General features: G+C 46.5%; 1 protein-coding gene and 1 non-coding gene across 3 annotated transcripts in view; one reads left to right on the top strand and one right to left on the bottom strand.

Moving 5' to 3' along the window:
* Positions 1 to 20,222, bottom strand: part of GFOD1 (Gfo/Idh/MocA-like oxidoreductase domain containing 1) — a 102,941-nt gene that overhangs the window by 41,717 nt on the left and 41,002 nt on the right. The gene's annotated exons all lie outside the window — the stretch shown is intronic.
* LOC148092502 (U7 small nuclear RNA) lies at positions 5,329 to 5,391 on the top strand. The gene has a single exon (XR_015715080.1). It is a non-coding gene; the product is annotated as a U7 small nuclear RNA (small nuclear RNA).

The raw sequence follows: 20,222 nt of genomic DNA, 5'->3' as shown, positions 1-20,222 counted from the left end.
TGCTCAGATCCCAAGCATGGCCCAGGCTCTCAGGCATCTCTCAGGGGAAGACCCCACCCTACCTCCTTCCAGATCACAACCAGCTTGAGTGGATTGCCAAGGAAGCCCCGAAGTTGAGAAGAGTGGAGGAAAGAAGAGCTGTTGTGAACCGAGACAGGCCCCAGAGCCCTCCTGAAAACATCCCAGCTCCATAAGAAGAAAGACATGGTCTCCCTTTCTAATACAATGCCTCCAACTTACAACAGATGGAAACCCAGTAAAAGAGCTGCTGTTCTTTCTCCTAAGTCTCTGGAATAAACTTTGTCAGGTGTTTATCTTAACTTCTGGGACTTCTGTTGATGCAGCTGTCTGGTGCCTCTACTTCAACAAAGGACTGATTTTTTGGAGTCTTTAGGAGGAAGTAGGCATAGGCAGGCATGCGTCTCCTTTGTGTGGGAGTCTAATGTGGCACAAAAGCAATGCTGCAATGTGTTTCAAGACTGTTTGTTTTAATTCCATGCCCAGTAATTGTGCTTAGAGGAATCCACTCTAAACAGGATGTCATAAATCAGACTAAAGTTATGTGCAAAGATATTCATCTAAGCACTATTTAGAATAAAGAAAAAGCTGGATACAACCTAAATATCTAAAAATAAGAATGACAGTCCTGGCTGGAGTGGCTCAGTTGGTGAGAGCATCGTCCCATGCACCAAAGGGTCATGGGTTCGATTCTCAGTCAGGACACATACTCAGGTTGTGGGTTCGATCCCCAGTCGGGGCACATATGGGAGGCAACCAATCAATGTTTCTCTCACATCGATGTTTCTCTCTCTCCCTTCCTCTCTCTCTTTCCCTCTCTCTAGAATCAATGAAAAAACATCCTCACGAGCATTTTAAAAAGAGAATGATAATGCATGTAACATTCTTAGCCCAGTGCCTGACACACAGTGAATGTTCAATAAGGGTAGAGAGAAAATTTTTATTTTGAATAATTAGAGAAAGTGTGGTACATCTATACAATGGATCGTTTTTGAAGCTTTTTTCTCCTATTGGTGTTGTCACATGCATATAAAATCTGAATAAAAGAAACACTTAGATGATTACCTTTCAGCAGGAGGCTGTGTATCCACCCGTATTTTCAGAAAAGCCCCATCAATCTTTTTCTGACACCCCAACCCTATATTTGCCAATTGCACAAAAGGTGTATGTCACCCATGAGATGAGTTCTCTCCACCCAAACTATTGCTTTATTAGTCTTCTCTTTGAGAGGCAAGTAAAAAGAAAACAATCATTCTGTGACTCGATCAGCATGTTTTAGTGTCTGTCATGATCCGAGCCCTGGCTAGGAGGAATGCCACAGGAGGGACTGCTCAGACATGGGCTGGAAGCCTCTGCCTAAGGAGAATCTCTAGTGAGAGTCCAAAAGGGTTTGCTGGGCAGGTGTGGCCTTACTCCAGGGCTGTCAATCACAGAGACACAGTAACCTGTGATGGACGGATCACTAACTGGTCTCTTCCTCTGGGAATCACCAAGTGGCAAAAATCTGAAATTATGACCTATAATTCCTTTGAGGAGAAATATATCCAAGAAAGGAGCAAAATAAATAAACAGGCTTTCAGAATACTAGGGATTGGCTGGGATCCCTCCCCCTTTTCACCTCTATACACACATGTTCAGACACATACACTCACACACAGACCTACTGACATACATACAAAACACATGCATGTGCAAACACACAAGACACGTGTAAATGCATAAGGCACAAACACGCATGCACATACAAACACATGCACAAATATAATGCACAGACAGGTACAAACACACATAAACACATGTCCACAAACACTTGCAAACATACAGGATCTGCCTTTCCTCCAGTCATCCCCTGCTCCAATCAGGGTTGCAATTCAATCCTGAATTCGGGCAACAACAGAAATAACAAGCTCACTTTTATGGTCTGTGATGCTGTGAAAACCCCAAGTGGAAGCAGAGGCCCGTGGAGCACAGGCTGCCCAGCTAGGTTCTCAGGGGGAAAAAAGGACTTTATGTGACCTGCATGGCTGTAAGGGACTTGCGAGAGCACCCAGCCCGCAGAGGGGGACTCTGAGGTTTACCGGGTGATGCTTAGTGTCCCGAGGGTGCTAACAGTGAGTCTCCATTCCCTCCATAGCTCCCCAATACATCCCCCTTTCAACCTCCCACTTCCCCACTTACTCTGCATTTATTTTAAATAATGCCTCCCCAAGACAGAAGTAGACACCTCCCCAAGAGCAGAGATGCCCACATGTCTACACTTTGACCCATTGCAAGTAAGTCACTAGCTGTTTCTTGTGCAGAGAAGTAAAAAAAGAGAAAGGAAAAAGAAACCCACTGTCCCTTTGATTGGGATCATTTCCATCTCCGAAGGAAGCCTGTGTTCGCCCAGATACCAGTGGGCTGGTTCCTTTGTTTAAACAAAAAAGGCTTTCCTGGAAGCCACAGAGAACCAGAGGGCAGGGATTCCCAGCATGAATTTTCTCCCAGGGAGAGCAGGAGGCGCTCCAGCGGGATGCCTTACCATGGTTGGATAATTCCAGAAACTCAGCCAACAGGGTAGGCTATGTGAATGTGTGTGACTAGGGATTTCACACCAGAAACTGTTTTAAACCCAGAGTGCTTTAATTGGCTGTTTCTTCTGCGTCCCATGCCGTTTTAAATACACAGCCTCTAGGAGGAAGAGTGTGCATGAGAATGAACTTGGCAGGGTGCCACGATACCCCTTTACAGCTGATTTACAAATAACTATCTTGAACACCAACCAAGTGACTGCCTTGAAAAGGCTGTTTCACTTCCAATAGGAAATAATGGAATGACACTGCAGACAGCATTACCCTTGAGAATAAAGCTAAGGTGCCCAGCAGAGTTCCTGGCAGACAGAAACCAACATAAATACCAGACCCCTCACCCCAGCTTCCAGTTGAGACCAGACTCCCAATGACAGCCGAAGTTAATACACAGCTACAGAGACGTGGACACTCCTGAGACAGGATAGGTCGGCTTACTGAGCACCTGCTATGTGGAAAGCACCAGGCTAGCCGCTCTCATAATGTCACGGTCAGACCCACTGTACCACACACAGGAGGGTGCTGAGGGTGCCCAGGGTAATGAGCGGAGGTCATTCAGCGAGTAAGGAGCAGAGTTGGAACTGAACCACTCTGATCAAGAATGAAGGCCCTTCCCACTACATTACACCGTATCACATGAAGGAGCTTATCTAAGTATCTCAGAGATGGGTCCTTCCTAGAGATCCTTTCAACCTGCTGCCCACCCAAAGCAGGGCTGTCCCCAGCAGACGGTCATTCACCCTTTGTTTAAATAAGTATAGTGATGATGGGCTCAGAGAGTTGCCACTCAAAGGTTGAGCTGTGATCCAATGGTCAAAAGTTCTGTCTCTACACTGGCCTGACAGCTGCCCTTGAATAATTTTGAACTGTTGGTCTTTGGTGTGCTCAATTCCATAACAGACTTGCAAACATAAAGAAGGTGATGTTGACAACGATGACAACAATGGCGACATCAGTGTTCACCTTAAATCCTCTTTACCCAGAGAAGCCAGATGTCAAGGGATTCCCTTCAAACCTAACACCCCACCAAGTATATATCGAATATATTTGGATGTGAACAAAAGAGAACACTTACAACATTATGTCATCCGAATGATGGGACATCATGAAACTATTAAAATTAGGTTTCGAAGGCTACTCCGTACCATAAGAAAATGCCCACTACATACTGTTCACGAGAACATTGTAAAAGCAGTAAAATAAAAAGGTGTATAGAAGGAAATACAATAATAATAACAATAACAATAATAAAAATTACCTGTGATTGACACAGAGGGTTTTAAAAAATGTCCTCCTGCCCGGCCGGGCGTGGCTCAGCGGTTGAGTGTTGACCTAGGATCCAGGCGATCGGGGTTCGATTCCCAGTCAGGGCACATGCCCGGGTTGTGGGCTCGATCAATGACTCTCTCATCATTGATGTTTCTATCTCTCCCTCTCCCTCTCCTTTCCTCAATCTGAAATCAATAAAGATATATTTAAAAAAAAAAAAAAAAGAATGTTTTAAAAAATGTCCTCCTTTTACATTTCTGCATCATTAAAAAAATATATCTTTATTGATTTCAGAGAGAGGAAGGGAGAGGGAGAGAGAAATAGAAACATCAACGATGAGAGAGTCATTGATCGGCTGCCTTCTGCATGCCCCCCACCAGGGATCGAGCCCACAACCCGGGCATGTGCCCTGACTGGGAATCAAACCAAGATCTCCTGGATCCTAGGTCGATGCGTAACTGCTGAGCCACGCTGGTAGGGCCATTTCTGCATCATTTTAAAATTTTACAAAGATTCTTTTTAAAAAATTTTTTTGAACTTATCTGTTCAATCTAGAGAACTGTCTGAGTACATCTCATCTAAAGATTATTATGCCAATAATAATAATCATAATAGTAACTGTAGCAGCTCTGAACCTCATGCTGCACGCACCATACCCCATGCAGTGTTCGTAGGGCTTTATATAGAACACACTCCTCACCACAATCCTCTGAGGCAGGTACTATCGTTGTCCCCATTTTACAGATGAGAAAACTGAGGTCAGAAAAATTAAGTCACTGGTCTAAGGTCCTAGAACTTGTAAGAGCGACCGCTAGGACTTAAATCAGGCAGTCGCTCTAGGCGCCATGCTCTTGGCCGCTACTTCAGACCTGACTAAGATAGTCAGGATTTGGAAAAGCAGAAAATGGTTTAAAACACAACTGATCCCCCTCTGAGTATTTACCCAAAAGAACTGGAAGCAGGATCTTGAGAAGATATTTGCACACCCATGTTCATTGCAGGATTATTCACCACAGCCAAGAGACGGAAACAACCTAAATACCCATCAACAGATAAATAGATAAAACAAAGTAAGAGATACATAAAACATTATTCAGCCTTAAAAAGAAATGAAATTCTGATACATGCTACAACAGGGGTTGTCCTCATGGACGAACCTTGGGGATCTTTTGTGAAATAAGGCAGTCACGAGAGGACAAATATGTTATTCCATTTATATGAGGTACATAGAGTAGTCAAGATTATAGAGAAAGTAGAATGGTGGCCACCGGGTGCTGGAGGGAGGGGGAAATGGGGACTTACTGTTTCTGGTTAGAGTTCCAGTTTTATCAGATGAAAAGAGTTCCAGAGGTGGACGGTGGTGATGGTTGCACATTAAGGAGGTATTTAGTACCATTGAACTGTACAATTTTAAAAGTTAGATGATAACTTTTATATTATGTGCATTTCACTGCAATTAAAATTTGGGGGTAAGAAGTGCTTATGGCTCTTTTTGAATTTGTCTAGTAGGTCTTCTCGTTCTCACTGGAAGACACTCTGCCACTTAAAAAGAAATTTTGGAAAAAAAATTTTAAATGAAAAAAAAAAAAAAATAGGAAGATTGTGAGCTTGTTTAAAGTCCCTTGTGGGGTTGCACAGAAAGGTAAACCAAAGTCACAGTCCTTGTTCAGGTCTAAAAGCTTCAAGGTCTCTACTCCATGCATCTTTTTTTTTTTCATATATTAAATATAGACCTTTATTTTTTTACTTAAGTCATAAATAAGCTTCCTGACTTTTACAGAAATATGCACGGCACAGTGAGAAGCATTTTTATTCAGGAAAAAATATAGGAGCTGAATATTCTTGAGCCATGACTAAAAATATTAGATCAAATAAATGTTGAAATCTGCATCTGAATAGTAAAATGGTTTGTATTTAAAGGGTTAATACCACCTAAAACTGTTGAAGCTGGTATCTAACTGGTAAAATTTCATTTTCCTGACCAGGGCACCTGCCCTGAGCTCTCCCACCTTGGCCCCTGTAAAATCCCACCAGAAAGCCAACTGGAAGGAGTCTATGTGGGGCTCTTCTAGAAATAAAAATGACAGCCACCTTCATGAGTCCTTTCCAGAAAGAGAAAAGGGCCTGGGCCATTCTGCTCCCACAGCTGAGGCACAGGCACACGTCGGCAAGTCTGATGGGAGCCACCCAATGTGGGAAGCAGGTGAGTGGGCCGAGACTGGGTCTCCAGCTCTCTCCCCTCCTGCCTGGCTCCACTGTGCCTCCAGAAGAGCTCTGAGCCAAGAAGGCCACATAGCAGGCAGGCCACAGGCCCAGCCTGCCTGGTCCTACACTGCAGAAGACATGAGTGCCAGGAAGCCACAGAAACAGCCATCCCTGGTTTATCCCACCCCAGCCCTTACTGTGTCATCTGGGTCACACGGTGAAGTAGAAGCTCTAACTGGGGTGAGACACAGACCTGCCCATCTTCCAGAAAATGGCCACAACCTCTCCCCTGACCTCCTGAAGCCTGCTGAGGACCCCAGATACATTGCCTGCCCCTTCGAAGGCTGGGAAGCTGCCGTGGGTTCCCCGGATGCTGAATGAATACCCACTGGTGCTCTGCATGTCACAAGAGCCTGGGGTAAGCAGAAGCAACAGCTCCACTGGGGGCAGAAGCAGAGGTTGGGGTGGATTGATGAGGCAGATCCCGAGCAAGGAACAACTCAGGACCTAACAAGCAGGGTGGGGACAGAGAGCCTGCTGCCAAAAACTGCAAGTTCCCCACAGCTTTCTCCTGCTCTGGGAATGGCTGGCAGCATCTGTTGGGGACCGAACTCGGCCCCAGTGCCAGAGGGCTGGGGTTCGAGTCTCAGCTTCTCTTATTACCTGTGTCTTGTGACAGGTTATTTAACATCTCAAGGCCTCAGTTTTTTTCCTCTGCAAAGCAGGAATATAAGTGTTTATCTTATGCGGTTGCTGTGATGAGCAAAGTATGGGAAAGCATTTTTGAAAACCACGAGGAGGTTGGAAACGGTCCCGATGTCACGTGTTGTGGGTGGGAGGCCACGGAACAAGCTCGAGGTAATGGCTCACAGCACACTGAATTTTTCCAGTTTGAGTGAATCATCTTGAAATTACATTTTCAAGGTCATACAGTCTGCCCAGAACCCAGGGGCCATGTGTCTTCTGTACACCTCAAGCTTCTGAATAGAGAATGTGCTTAAAGGAGAACTTGACTTTCAGAAAATCCAATAACTGTGAAACTCCAAGGGAGATAATGGACATGAGCGAGCTGTGAAGAGTTAAAAACTGGATTCTATAAAGTACTGCTTATAGCAAATTTCTCTGATGTCTTTGGAACATTCAATTTCCAAAAGTCTAAAATACCCACATTTCACAAACGTCCCCATCATATTGGGTAATAAAGGAAGGTCTCTGTCTCCATCTGTATCTCCCTTGGACTGTGCACATGTTGGATGACTGGGGCCCCTAATGGGCACCTCTCCATCGTTAGCAGGTCCCCAGGCCCCAAACTGAGCCTCGTGACATCATGGCCCCCAAGTGGGAAGGTCAGCAATGCTAAAGAGAAAAATGGCCAGTCCCTGAGGGCTCTTTCAAATGACTCCCAGCCAGGCAGCACACAGAGCCCCGACAGTGCTCACAATTAACATTCAAGGACACACAGGCCTGGGAGTCCTGGACACCACAGAGATAGAAGAGTCCAGGTGGAAACAGGCTGCCTTTCCCAGCGGCCACATTTCAATGCTGAATTCCCTTTCCTTCCTAGAAAAGGAAGGAAACAGCCCCCTTCCAGTATCTATAGACGGCAGGTCCTTTCCATGGCTCCCCAGCCCATATGAAACTTCCCTGGCTCTGGTCCTAGCACCTTTTGAAAAATGTGAGCCTTATGCAGCCCAGGGTGACACTAGTCACTGATCAGTGTGAAAGCTGGGGGCTGGGGAGGAAGTGGGGAGGTTGTGTGAACAGAGGGGAGGAGGTGCCACTGAAGCCCTGCGGCCAGCAGTGGAAACACAAACTCAATGTTTTCATTTTCCTGTCGCCTTCTCATCTCAGGCACCCAAGGTGACTGCGCCAGCATTTCATTTCCACTCCTGTTCACACCCAACACATTAAAGCTCACCTCAAAAAAAATAAAAATCAAAAGGCTCAACATTTGATATCACGAAGCCTGAGGACATCCAGCAGAGAGTTTCTGTAGATCTTCCCAGGGCAGGGGACAGGGAGCACTGCTAAGTACCTGCACCTCTGCAGGGCACTTTCCTCTCTCAACACCTCGGCCTCGCTATAAGCTGACAGGGTTCCCACTGGCCACCCTCAGAAGCAGAGCACTTTCTGATTATTCGGTTTTTCTAATAACAAGGTCTCATGGCCTGACTAAAAAGTACCATGTTGGACAAGAAGATTCTTGACCACCCAAAAAGTGGGAATAAATATCTTGATTTGTACCAAAGTCTCTGAACATGGGAAGCTAGCTTGCTAGAAACTCAGACAAGCCCCTAAGAATGGGAGTCCAGAATGTAGCCACAAAGATGTGCTCACAAGAGAAATCAAGGTGGGTGGGGATCCGTCAATTCCATGAAAGAAAGAAAACCAGGGGTATCGACCTGCTGAACCAGAGGCCCTGGCTGGCCACAGAACACCTCCCAGACACAGGCCTCCAGTTCTTGCCAGGAAGCGACACAAGGGGTCCCAGGGAGGAGCTGGGTCCCTGTGTGACAGGCACTGGCACTGTCAAACAGCTATAGGACCCCAGCACTCAGGCATTGGTTCCTTTGCATACCATTAACCAGGACAATCTGCCACTTGCTGCTGTCTCATGGACTGCCAACTCCCTGGTTAATGCAAAGGAAGAGGGTGTCTGAGACTGTGAGGGGGTGAGCTCCAGGGATCTCAGGCGGAAAGGTTTGAGTTTCCCCTGGCCAGGAACTAGGAGTCACCCAGGTACTCCTGATAGAAAAAGCTTGGCCAGAAACTTAGCCAGTTGGGCCCTGGCCTCTGGGCGTGGCTCAGACACTGGGTTCTTAGAAACAGCTCTTGGCCCAGGGCTTTCAGACCAGGGTACAACACAACAGTGTGCCATGAGATTGATCGGGGGGGCTGAAGAGGAGCATCTTTCCTTAAATAGAACAGAAAATAGAATATATCACATGTAATAAGAGTAGTAGTATCTTGTAAAACACTTATCTGTTTTATATATTCACTTATCAGTGTGGCAAACTGTTTTTCAAGCGTGATCACAGCATTTCCAGCCTCACCTATTCTTCCAGAGCCTTGACACTTCCCGATGAAGAAGTGGAATCTATGGCCTGCCCCTTGAATTTGGGTGGGTCCTTGTAACTGATGCAGTGAAAAAAAGTGCAGGAGGAATTGTGCTGTGACTTCCAAGGGTCAGTTATAAATGGTCATACAGCTTTCAGATGGCTCATGCTTACGTGCTCTCCCACTCTCTCTCTCTGCTTGTTTTTGGAATCCAGCCACCATGTGAGGAAGCCGAGTCACGTGCCAGTGTTTCTGCTGACAGCCCCAGCTGAGGTCCCAGTGAAGAGCCGTGTCAACCACCAGCCAGATGAGTGAGCATTGAGGTGGCTCCAGCCTCTCGCCATCTCCACAGCCACCCAGCCAATGTACTGTGGAGCAGAGATGAGCTGTCCCCACCAACCTTGCCCGAATTCCAGGTTCAAGAGCCAAATATATGATTGGCACTATTTCAAGCCACTAAGTATTGTGGTGAGTCATTATATAGCAACGGAGCAGCATAATCCATATAAAATGATCTCTTACTGAAGGTCATGTCAAAAGAGTTTGGGAAACAGTGAACTATTCCATCTGTATGAGCAAGATTTAAGTATCTTCACTCATTTTCTACTCATTCATTCACTTATTTACTCCATAAAGAAGTACTGAGCCTGGTCCTATGCGTGGCATATTACATACTATTCACTCTCCCCAGCCCCCCTGAAGGAGCCTGTCTCATTCCCATTCCTACTTCACGGAGGAGAGTGCGCGTGATCCCCCAACCCTGGGTAACAGGTAAATTCTTGGCCTGCTCAGAGCAGCAGGAAAGCAAAGGGCTTGGGGAGGAGCGGACCTTTATATGAGGCGCTGCGAGAGAGAAGGGCTGCTCCCGCAGCAGCTTTTCCATAAAGGCAAGCTTTCGAGGACCGATGCAACTTAAGGCTTAGGTAGGCCCTGAAAATCATCTAACCCAAACCCTCCATCTACAGATGAGAAATCAGATACCAGAAAACACAAATGACCTGCCTGCCAAGTTTACGGAGCTAATACATAGCAGAGTTGGGGCCCAAATCCCAACACCCCGGTCTTGCTACCTAGTTCTTGCTACCACACCACACCGTCCCAGCACTGTCTCTGACTTAGTCACAGACCGAAACAATCTTGTTCTAAAAAGAATGGCAAGCCAGGCTGGCGTGGCTCAGAGGTTGAGCATCGACCTATGATCCAGGAGATAGTGGTTCAATTCCCAGTCAGGGCACATGCCCAGGTTGTGTGGGGGGCGTGCAGGGGGCAGCCGATCAATGACTCACTCATCATGGATGTTTCTGTCTCTCTCTCCCTCTCCCTTCTTCTCTCTGAAATCAATAAAAACATATTTAAAAAAAAAAAAAAGGAATGGCAAGCGCAGTATGGAATGGTGACCATCAAGAATAAGTAGAGGACAGGGACTTGCCATGTTGCTATCAATATTCCAAATGCTCCTGTTACGGGGCCCCCATGGAGACCCAAAACTTGCGTACAATGGGGAGGACACCAGGGAAAAAGGACATGAAAGAAGCCCTTGGAGCCCACCCACTGTAGGATTAGTGGAGGGAGTATTCTTGTGCTCACTGGCCTTGCAGCCCCCAGCATGACCTCCAGCCAATGGAGACCGGGGCACTTGTGTGCATGGGGAGTGCTGGCCCCACCTTCACCTCCTCCTCCAGGATGGCTACCAAACTCCACCACCCCACCTTCTCCCAACCCTTCAAGCAGGACCCCTCCCTCCCATCAGGACATTCACCCTGAGGATTCTCAACTGCAAACTTTTCAAGGATCCCTTACTTGGCCCTTTCTATTACCCAGTCATTGTGCTGAAACCTTGTATGTGCTTTACCTTGTTTAATATTCAGGAACCTGAAGCAAAGAGAAAGAAGTTAAGACATTTACCGAAGGTCAAACAGCTAATAGGTGCTGGGCCACAGTGGGACTGAATCAGGGTCGCTGGGTTTTGCACTGCTTGTTTTGAATCACTGTGCTATGTTCCAGGGAGAATGGTGAGTTGGAGAAGGGCAACTACAATCTGTGGTGCCCGAGGGTGGAGACGATGGTGGCAGGACCTGCTCTGCCATGGTCTGTGCTGGGTGCTAATGGGTCATGGTTTCTAATCTTCACCAGTCTAGCCAAGGAAGGATTATTATTATTGCCCATTTTGCAGATGAGGAAACTGAGGCTCAAAAACACTAAACAATTGTTCCAAGGTCGCTTAGCCAGAGCCAGGATTGAACCCAGACGTCCTAGTCTTTGTGCTCTGCCTCTCATATCCTCTCATCATCAGGAGACTACATCGTCCAACCCCCCTCGCTAGCTACACTTTCACGTTACTTGTTCAGACTTTCATTTTCTCTGTGCTCTTCCTTTAAAGTCACATGTCCTAATCCCTCTGTCCTGCCTTCATCTAGGCTTCAATGAGAAATATATATATAGGTTTCTTCCCCCCATTCCTGGCACAGAGACCCTTGTAATCTCCTGGGTGATAGTAGTGTCCTTTGTTGTAACAAGGTGACTCTGGGTGGGCTCTGGGATGATGGCTGGTCATAGGAAAGATCAGGCCACAGTGAGAAGCTTGGAATTTTCAGCCCTGCCTCCACTATCTCGAGGAGGGGGAAGGGCTGAAGATGAAATTATCAATCATGCCTACATGATAAAGCCTCCACAAAAATCCCACAAGTATGGATTCAGATGGGCAAACACATCTGCACTGGGAGCACGACACAGCCCAACTCCACAAAGACAACAGCTCCTGCCCTTGGCTGCTCACCTCTATCCTTTATCATATCCGTTAATAAACCAGTAAACCTACGTAAGCATTCCCTGCGCTCTGGGCCACTCTAGCGAAATAACTGAACCCAAGGAGGGGGTCACTGGAACCTCCACTCTGTAGCCTGTTGGTCAGAAGCACAGGTGACCGCTGGTGACTGGCACCTAAGGTCTGTGAGGGGTAGGGGAAGGGGAGGGAGAGTCTTGTGGGACTAAACCCTTAACCTGTGGGGTCTGACGTTATCTCCAGGAAGATAGAGTTAATTGTATGACGCCCGGATGATATCGCACAGAATTGCTTGGTGGGAGAGGAAAAACCTCCACACATTTGGTGACCAGAGTGTCAGAAGTAGTGTTCGGTATGAGTAGTAAAGGAGACTCACAGGGAAGAAACACGTGGGAGGCATGGACTGGGTTTTTCCCCAATTAGGAAGGAAACGTTAGGAAAAGCAGGGTCAAAAAATAATGTTTCCCAGTCCAGTCCTTTCACCATCTGTCTCATCCGTTCAGGCTGCTATAACAGATACCACAGACTGAGTGGCTTAACCAACACTTATAACTGTTCTGGAGGCTGGAAGTCTGACACCGGCACGGTCATGTTCTTGGTGAGGGCCCTCTTCCTGGTTTGCAGACGGCCACCTGCTCCCTATACACTCATATGGTGGAGAGAGTGTCTCTCTCTGGTGTCACCTCTTAGAATGACACTAATCCCATCATGGGGGTCTCCCTCTCCTCACCTCATAAACCTAATCACCTCCAAACACCATTACAAAGGGAATGAAGACTTCAACATAAGAATTTGAGAGAGACACAGCACTCAGTCCCTAGCACCTTCCTCTTACATGGACCCCTTCCTACATGGTTTTCCTGTGGTTCCACGCCTGTCAAAGGCCTGTGCACGATGGCACTGTGCCACTGTGGCCGCTCTGGGAATGGGAACACAGAGGATTTTGCAGCCTCTACCTCCTGAGTATCACTCTGTCCTGCACCCTGACCGTATATCCCACCCATCCTGGGTCCAACGCAGTGAGAGAAGGCAAAAGGCTTTGATGAACATAGTAGCAATCTGCCCACAAACCCACTTCCTCTCAGGCTCTCTAGTCATAAAATAGCCTGTAGAATGTCAGCAGTCATATGTCCAAGTTAATTAGAAAGATTCATCATTGATTCATCCAGCCCTAGTCTATGTAATCAGCATGTGGCTGGGCCAAGGTCCACTGTGCAGGATGCTTCCCTGTCCTGGGGCTGACAGCCCTGTGCACTGTAGGGTATTCAGCCTCATACCTAGCCTCTACTCACTAGATCCTGGTAGTACCTCCCCAGTTGAGGTGACCAAAAATGTCTCCAGGCCTTGTCAAATGTTCCCTCAAGGGCAAAATCTCCCAGGTGAGGACCACCGAGTTGACCTGCAAGAGGGCTGCAGGGGAGCTTTCGGGGAAGGGGGACATCCTCCCTTTCTCTCCACCTCCACTTCACCCCACATCACCTTCTCTCTCTCTTCAGTGTTTCTACCACCGTGACCCAGACACCTATGGCCTCCTGCCCACTCTCTCATGAGGGTCAGCAGAGAATAGACCCTCCATTAAAGCTCTCTGGGTTCTTCCAGTCCACACAGCATCGCCTACTCTGGTTCCTAAGGGTGCTTGTCTGTGGCCCTTTCATTCAGGAAACATTTTCTGAGCCTTCTTGTACAGCTGTGCCAGTCCTTGAACACCCAGAGGAAAGCCAGCACAGACCTGAGAAGCACCATGTCCTAGGAGAGCATGGAAGCCACAGGCAGACAGTGTCACCACAAGGTGCTGGCAATTATAAGGCACTGTGGACACTAGGAGGACACTAGGAGGGTCAAGTGCAAGACTCTGAGCCTGGGGGGAGACAAGGAAGAAGTAGATGACCCCCAGAGGTGATTTTCAACTACATCTTAAAAGACCAATAGGAATCAGCAAGACAGATGGAGCAGGGAGAGTGTTCCTTGAAGACTGGGTGGAGGGAAGTCCAGTGTTCGCAGAAAAGTGGCTACTGGGCAGCAGAAGCAGCAGAAACGAACAGCAAGGCAAGTAATTGGAAAGCCAGAGGCCTAAAGGATTCACCACATGCTCTGCTGGCATCTGACTCATTTCAGCAGCCCACTCATAGCAGCAAAAGGTCACTGCACCAGCTCACACATCCTGAGGGGCACATGTCTCCCACCAACATCCCCCTTTCTAGAGCTTTCTCATTTGGACACCTCAGACCTGCCCCTTTCTAGGGTTTTCTCATTTGTGCACCTCCAAGCATGTGCTGTGCTGCACTCATGACCAACCAACCCCCTGCCCTTGGTGTAAGGGGCTGGGGCCTGTAGCCTAGGCTATAACTGCTACCTCTAGTTACCTACCTGGGAGGAGAGTGCTCCTAAAGAGAAACCAAGCAACTAAACTCAAACACGGAGGAAGAGAGAGCCCCTGAAGAATGTACCTTTGATTTGTAAAGTGATGGTTGTGGTAGGGGTGCTCAAATCCTCTGCTTGCATCATGAGAAACCTACCGTGTGAAGCCTTTGCACATGCTGTTCCCTCTGCCTGGCATGCTGTTTGCTCCCCCTCCTACCTCTGCCCTTGCTGCTTCTCCAAGTTGATTCCCTCCTCATTGCCTCCTCTAAAGGCTTCCTTTACTGATGACCTACTCCAGGCCGCTGGTAGATGCTCTTGCTTTTCCTTCAGCTCTCTTACTATAATTGTAATTAAATAATCAATTGTGCGCTTTTCTCCACTAGATTGTCATCTCCAAACAAACAAGCCTACAGCAGTCTTGGGCACCACATCTCCAGGTGGGTCTGCCCAGGAATGACCCCCGGTACAACCAAGCCAGTTATGAAACTGTTGAGATACTTCTGTACTGGTTGGTAAACAGCTACTGTGCCAAACCCACTGCATGCCTTCCCCAGGACCTAGTCGCAGTCCAGACTTGGCAATGACTTTTCATAAAAGGGTTTCATTATACTTTCTGCGGACACAGTGCAGGCCCTAAGTAATGGGCTAACCTGGGATATTGAGCTGTTGTGTTTTATCCATGGCTAGCAGACTTGGAAAAGTTGGGTTTCTTCTCCAACTAGCTTTCTTTTAAAAAATCTAATATAATAAATACAGAAAGGGGGTGGGGAGGAAGGGGAGCAATGGTAAGAGGGGATTTTAGCATGCATTCATGTTTACTTATGTAATTAGTAAATTACTTTAAAAATCTTTTTTTTGTAGACTAGATCTGTAAGAATATACACAATACAGGTAAGAGTGGGTGCTCCAAGAAATGAAGTTGGATGACCAAGGGGTGGAGAAAGGGGGAGAGTAGAATTTTATAGTTTACTCTTTTGTACCTCTGAACTTTGAATGACATGCATAAGTATTCCCTGTGCAAAAAATGTACAAACAAGTCTTTAGAACTTAAATTTTGAAAGTATGTATATAAAATTTAACTGTAAAATGAGAGCAAAATATGGACATGTTCTTTTTTAAAAGTCTAACACTACAGTAGGATATAAAGTAAAAATAAGTTTTTCCCTCCCCAACCCCTATCCATTCCCTAAATAAATTCATTGTGAACAGTTTCTTGTATATCTTCTGGGAATACTTATCTTTTTAAAATAATTGACCCAAATGGGGTCGTGCTATATATTTTATTTCACATCTACACTTTTCACTTAATATATCTCGGATATATTTCCATATCAGCATAGGCAAATCTAAATTATGGTTTATAGGCTGCATAAGATCACATTGTGTTATCATGGCACAATTCACACACGCACTCCCCTGTACATAGACATTTAGGGTGTTTCCATTTATTCAATATCATAACTAATGCTACAATAAACAGTTGTGCCACTATAGCTAAATAAATCCCCAGGTGTGAGCTGCAAGGGTGATGGGTGGTTGTGATTTTCATTTTAATTGCTATTGCTGAATTGCTGGGCACATACTCAACCATCCTGGCTTTATTTTCTCCATTTGTAAATCAGGAAATATTGATGGGCTATCAGGTTACTTTTGTAAAAGGCTTGGCTAGCCTGAGAAATACAACGCAGGATCATTTTAAGTGACATCCGGTCAAAGGCATTGTGTTCATGCAAAGTTCCAACCCAGAACTGTGCCCGAGGCCAGAAACCAGGCCGGGCTGCTGGTCCAACAGCCGTGTAGCTGGCCTGCAGTGTCCAGGGGGATCTTATATTTTCCCCCTAAAACCACTTTCAGAGTAAAAAGCATGTTGTCACAAGTAGGCTATGAGAGAAAGAAGGCCAACTCAAAGGCAACGGGACTCTGTGAAGGCAGTGATGAAAAGTAGAAGAAAGTTCCAGCTCCAATGGCCGGAGCTTTGGAAAAATTCCAGAAAATCCAAGAAAGCTGGGATTTCTGCCACTCTTCCCATTACCTAGCTCTGTCATGAGTTCCCATGGTAACATGCCAAGCCTCAATGAAGCTGTATCTTTGAAAACTTCCTTCTTCTAACCAAGGCAAATGCAAGGGACAGGCTCGAAGAGGACCTTCTCACCCCTAAAAGTCATTTTAGAAATCGCTTAGCACCCATCCTCTATCACAACCTTGGCCAACAGAACTCTCTGCAATGAGAGTACTGCTCTCTCTGTGCTGTCCAATATGGAGACACAGGCCACCTGTGACCACCAAGCACTGGAAATGTGGCTAGCACCACTGAGGGACTGAATTTTTCATTTTCTTTTCTTTTAAGTAATGCAAACGTAAATAGTCACGTGTGGCTGGTGTCTACTGTCTTAGGTAGGACAGCTGTAATGGTTTTGAAGTACAGATGCCCCTTTAGTCCAGATCCCTCTCAATCAGTCCATTTAAAAAGATAAATGAGGGTGGTACATCTGTAATACTTTCAACAATAGAGATAAATTTTTAAAATAATAAATTTAAAAAAATAAAAAGACAAACATCACATCATGGATGGATGCACAGCAATGAATATACCAGGGGCCAAAATACTGATGCTGACCTTCAAGAGTCACCGCTCAGGTCTAGTTGCACATTGCTACACTCTGGACACCAGACAGGAGCGCCCCAGACGCCAGACAGGAGGAGCCCAGACGCCAGACAGGAGCGCGCCACTGTGTGCTGGAGTTTGGGAAGAAGGGGCTCGCTCTCCTCCTTCACTCAGCAAGCATCTGTTCTGTCTGCTGGGCCGGGCTCTGGGTGACAAACGCGTGAGATGCGGAGGGAGTGCATGCGGGGAGGAGGGAGGAAGAAATATATATATACACACACATGCAGAGAGCAAGAGACAAGCAAACCACGTGCTGAGCATTCTGAGGGCGCTTTTCCACATGTCGTCTCATCTATTTAGCTTACTGGAGGAGACATGGAAATGACAAATGACAATGTGATGGGATACAGGGGTTGGCAGTCTGTGCGCAGAGAAGTCAGGGAGCCTCCTGGGCACGCAGCGAGTTGCGCCTCTGCCTCATTCCAAAGCCTGGTCCTGTAGGTTTAGTACTGATGGCCCCAGCACTGGCCCCCCCCCCCCCCCCCCCCCCCCCCCCCCCGCCCACAGTCGTGCTGGCTCTATTAAAACCTAGAATCAGGAATCAGGACACATAGTGGTTACATACGAAGGAGCAGAAAGTAAGTTAAAAATGTTGAGGAACTGAGGACGCAATTACCTTCTTTACAAAGACAGCTGCTTGCAATCCCACATGGACTTTTATCATATCTTGCAACCCCCCGAGGCCAGTTCCCAAGCCTCAGAGAAAATTCAGTACCATCTATGAATATAAAATTATTCCGTCTCAAAAATAAAGAGAAAATAAATTTGAATTGTAAAACATGAATGACTTGTCTCTTAACTATAACATATTAATAATATATAGCATTGTATATGAAATATATTATGCACATTATATATAATATTAACATATTAATCTACACTGAGCACTTATCATGGACAAGACATACATTGTTTATATTATTTTCATCTTTACCACATACCATCCTGGAAAATGGGCACCACTGTTTCCATTTTACAAATGAAGAAACTGAGGCTCAGTGCGAAGCACTGACCTAGGATCCTAATCAAGGCTTCCTGAGGTCTGAAGACCATGCTCTCCACTCTTTCTCAGGGCCTCGTGGAGGTGCTGTAAACTATTTCACTCCGGGAGTGAGCCACCATCATTGCAGTGTCCCATACACACCCCACACAGTGGGGAACATCTGGCACCAGGCAGGTGTCAGCATAACCCCCCAGCATAATGTGGTTTCACATTGGTGAATGAGATCAGAATCACAGAAGCAGAGGCCAGTTTGCATTCTTGACTTCTAGAGACATATCCCAGGAATCACTTGGGAATGAACTATTCTGGATGTGCCAGGTAGAAGATCAGAGATATATTACCCTGACTTTACTCACATATGATTTTCTAGAGACTGTCAAACACTAAAATAAAATCGATTTAAGCAGCTATCGCAATACCTAGGTAAAGGAGAGGGGGGATCAGAGATTTAAAAAGCTGAAAAAAGGTCCTGCATCTCTGTGGTTGCAAATGGACGTGGGTGTGTCTGCGTCTGAGAAAGTCAGACAACAGCACCACGGCTGCCCTGAGCAGGCCTAACCCAGAAGGGGCTCTGACCCTGAGCCCTCCTCAGCAACACCACGGCAGGGAAGAGGACGCCAGTGTCTGTCTGTTTGTCACCAAAAAATGCACAACTGCCATCCAGAGCCTTTTTTCATGGATGTAAGAAATATCACATTTGCATTTCAGGAGTTTTCTTTGCTTATAGTGAAGCTGGGCTACTGATGAGGGTGCTGTTTCTGGAGCACTTACTCTGTGCTGGGCACTGGACTGAGCACCCGGCACTCAGTATCACTTTTTGCCTTCACAGGAACCATGTATGTTAGATACTATTTCCTCACTTAACAGATGAGGGAGCACAGCTACAGAGCTAGTAAACTTCTCCATGGTCTCACTTGACCAGTAGTTCTCAATATGGTTATCCATTATTCGGGAAGAAAGGAGGGTGCTTTAAAAAATACCCACATCACCTGGTAGGGCGTGGCTCGGCGGTTGAGCGTCAACCTAGGATCCAGGTGATCGGGGTTCGATTCCCGGTCAGGGCACATGCCCGGGTTGTGGGCTCGATCCCCAGTTGGAGGTGTGCAGGAGGCAGCCGATCAATGACTCTCTCATCATTGATGTTTCTATCTCTCTCTCTCCCTTTCCTTTCCTCTCTCTGAAATCAATAACGATATATTTTTTAAAAAATTTTTTTAAAAATTAAAAATACACACACCTGTGTTCCACTCCCAGCAATTTTATCCACTTGCTCAGGGGAGCATCCTGGGCATGCAGAGCTTCTAAGGGCTCCCTGGGTGATTCTAACAAACAGTCAAGATCGAGAACCTCTGCACTAAGGCAAGGGGGGGACATAGGATCTAAACTCAGGTCTCTCTAATTCCGAGGCTGTGATCTCAACTGCTTACCTACAGTGCCCTCGGTGCTGAAGAACATTAGGTGCTAGCAAGCAATGATAATTATTATAGGAGACCCATGCTAGGCCAATCCTTCCATCCCAGGCTGCCCAGGTCTTACACGCAGTTCCAGGTCTTTCGACTTAAGGGTTAACCTGAGTTCCCTGTGAACCACGCCCACCTCCTGGACTTTAAGGATCAATCCTCAGAGGACTGCTCTCAGAGGCCTGCCCTTGGGCAGCACCCCTCATTTCTAGAAAACCAAGAGCTCCGACTTCCTCGCATTCCAGGACTGGCTCGGTCTCCTGGCAGCAATTTTGCTAACAAATGTTTTCAGAAATCAAAACCAGATATGTTTCCCATTAAATCCAAGAACAGCTTTCAATATAAACAGAACTCGGGTTATTACCCAAACATCCCTAGTTCATTTTAAGAAACGCAGAGCTCTTTAAACACTTTAACATAAGTGCTTATGCTGTTACCCTTCAATGCTTCGTATAGCTTTGCCAAAACGGCCCTGGAGTGCCTCTGTCCTGCTCTCAATGCGTGCTCTGCTCTCTCTCCCCGCGACTGCCTCCCCAGTGACAGAGGGCGGCCACTGCCAGTTACTGGGGTACTCAGACCGACAGGAATCAAAAGAACAGGGTGTGGCCAGTTACACTGACTGCTTCATCTGCTAACCAAAGAGTAACCAGGCCATTTCAAAGACATCATTCCACAATCCACATCTGCCAGGTTGATAGAGTTTCATTATATTACAAGCATTTAACATTAAGTTCTGTTCTGCCCCAGCCCTCCCTACAGAGCCTAGGACAACGCTGTGCCCAGTGGCACCCTCAACAATAAGAGTGAAATAGGCTACGGTCATATTTGCTGCAAG

Source organism: Miniopterus natalensis, chromosome 9 (assembly GCF_054644295.1).
Source record: "Miniopterus natalensis isolate mMinNat1 chromosome 9, mMinNat1.hap1, whole genome shotgun sequence".
NCBI classification, from domain to species: Eukaryota; Metazoa; Chordata; class Mammalia; order Chiroptera; family Miniopteridae; genus Miniopterus; species Miniopterus natalensis.
Note: the sequence above shows the minus strand (reverse complement) of the source record. Positions and strands in the feature narration are given on the sequence as shown.